The 2,533-nt window shown below is 31.7% G+C and overlaps 1 long non-coding RNA gene across 1 annotated transcript; it reads left to right on the plus strand.

Moving 5' to 3' along the window:
- The first annotated feature begins 1,221 nt into the window (after window positions 1–1,221).
- On the plus strand, window positions 1,222–2,096 carry LOC121222493 (uncharacterized). The gene is made up of 2 exons (XR_005919799.1): window positions 1,222–1,468; window positions 1,780–2,096. It is a non-coding gene; the product is annotated as an uncharacterized lncRNA (long non-coding RNA).
- The last annotated feature ends 437 nt before the right edge of the window (window positions 2,097–2,533 follow it).

Here is a 2,533-nt window from a genome sequence, read left to right on the forward strand (position 1 = left end):
TTTTAAAAGAGAACTTTTAACTCGCAAACGAATCAAAATAATAAAATATTCTTATTTCAAAGAAATAAAACATCACACCCAGTAAGTTAGGGCACAATATTTTTAAATCTTCAAAATACCGAATATTGCCTTTTGTTTTTGAAATCCTTATTTCGAGATAATAAAATGTCATGACCAGTAAGTTAGGACCTAACATTTTTTAATTCCCGACAATAAGCTTTTATTTGAAATTTGTGGATTTATTGCAAAACAAATACTTGGCTTTTTAAAATCATCGAAAAATAATCGCAATCCAGTAAGTTAGGACACGATCTTTCTCGAGAATCATGGATGCCAAATATTTTGGAAATTTGTAAAATATGGTGATTTTAATGCTTTGACGCAACCACAGTATATACTCTCTAAAAGGCTTGTTAAAAAGTTAATGTATGACATGAAACAAATACCTTAATTTAAAATATATATGTACATGTATTTACAAAATATATATACAAGCACAATATATAAATAAATTTGAGAATCTGTGTATGCATATATTTAATACACATATACAAGTATACATATAAAAAGAAGGAATGAAATATATCCAACAAAAAACTAATAAAAATGCATGTATATATGTGTTTGAAAATCATGAAAATAAAAGTATAAAAGTATGTATGTGTGTATATATTTACAGAAAATGTATAAGTATATGTATAGGTAAACCATGAAAATATGTATATATATATTATATAAGAAAAGATTATGTGAATACTATAAAAATGTATATATATTATATATTAAAAACCATGCAAGTATGCTATATAAAACATGCATATATATAAAAATGATACGTGTATGAATGAAAGAATAATAACTATAATAACAATAAAAAGTATAACTTAATTATAATAAAAATTCAAATGAATAAAATAACTAAAAAAAAAGCTAAATTGAACTTAAAAACGGAAAAAATGGGGCAGATTTAGAAAAATTTAGAAAATAGGGCCAACTTAAATATGCGCGTAACAGTGGAGGACCGAAAGGGAAATTATCCCCTCCTTCCAAAACGCTGCGCAGTGAGGGACCAAATTGAAACAAAAGTCAAATCTGCGGCCCAAATTTTTTTTAAAAATAAAATGGGCTTAATTGAAGCGCGTCGTAACCAGGAGGGGCTAATTGCGGAATTTTACCCCTCAGGCCAGGACGTGCGGATCCTCCCCTCCGGGTCGGGTCACCGCGCGGGTCAAGGCCATCAAACGGCGTCGTTTTGCAGATGTTTTAAAACCCAAAATTCCCTTTAAAAATTTATTTTTCTTTTTGCCAATTTTTTTAAAAAACCAAACTGACCCTAGCCTTCTCTGCTAGGGTTCTTGCTCTTCCTATTACCACCGCCGCCGTTAGGCCATCCTTTGGCCTCCTACGACATCCAGGCCTTCGATTGCGACGGAGAGGGGACACCGCGACGATGAATCCGGCGGAAGAGGTAAGTTTCCTTTCCCCTCTTTTATATTTTAAGCGAAATAAATAAAAAAAACAAAAAAAACAGATATAAAAACTTTGAATGATGAACACTGAGTAAAACGAAAAAAATCACCCTTTTTATTTTTTGATTTTTTTCTTCTCTGTATTTTCGTCCGTATCGTTTACACTGACAATTCCCCCTTTTTACAGATTACAAATGGCCTTTTAAATAGCCGAAAATGGGAAAGAAAAAATGAAACAAAAATCCAAAGAAATCTCTTCTGTTTTTATTGGCCGGATTTTTTGCTATTCTGCTTGTGTTTGTTGCTGCAGGTACAAGGCGAGGTGCGCGTGGAGGCGCAACCCGCACGAATGGCGGCTACTGTTGCGGAGGTGCGCGTGCATAGCGTTGCGACGTTGGCGAGGCTATTGCGGCACTGAACTCGCTGCTAACAGCCTAGGGTTTCTGCAGCATTTTTTGTTTGGGTTAATGTTTGGGCCATTTTAGGTTTAGTTGGGCCTATTTTGAATGGGTCGGACATTTTGGGCTTGTACAATAATTTTTAATTGACGTGATATGTATGCCTTATGTAACAACCTAATTGGTGCACATTATCTCGTTTTAATAATGTTGCAAAATTACATTAAAATGTTCGAAAGGTGTCAATTTCGAGTGCCGATTTAGACAAAAAAATATAGATATCAACTGCAACATTAAAATTAAATTTAGATGTAAAAAATATGTTTTTCTATTTACCCTTTTATGAAAATATAGGTGGTTTTGATTCTCAAATACTAGAAAAAAAATACATATATTTGGTTAAAAATTAAAAATGATTTGAAAATGAAAATAAAATATGTGAAATTAAAAATTAAAATGTTTTCTAAGGATACCAAATTGTTTTTGTTAAATATTTTTTGCAAAAATTTTTTATGGTTAAGGTATTTTTCATGCATATTTTATGATACATGCATACTAATCATTTTAGGATTCGTGGATGTCTCTCCTAACAATATTATTTGTAGGATTTAAACTTGAGTTTTCTCTTTGAGAATACAATATATCTTACCACTACACCAACATTTG

Source organism: Gossypium hirsutum, chromosome D10, assembly GCF_007990345.1.
Source record: "Gossypium hirsutum isolate 1008001.06 chromosome D10, Gossypium_hirsutum_v2.1, whole genome shotgun sequence".
Lineage (NCBI taxonomy): Eukaryota > Viridiplantae > Streptophyta > Magnoliopsida > Malvales > Malvaceae > Gossypium > Gossypium hirsutum.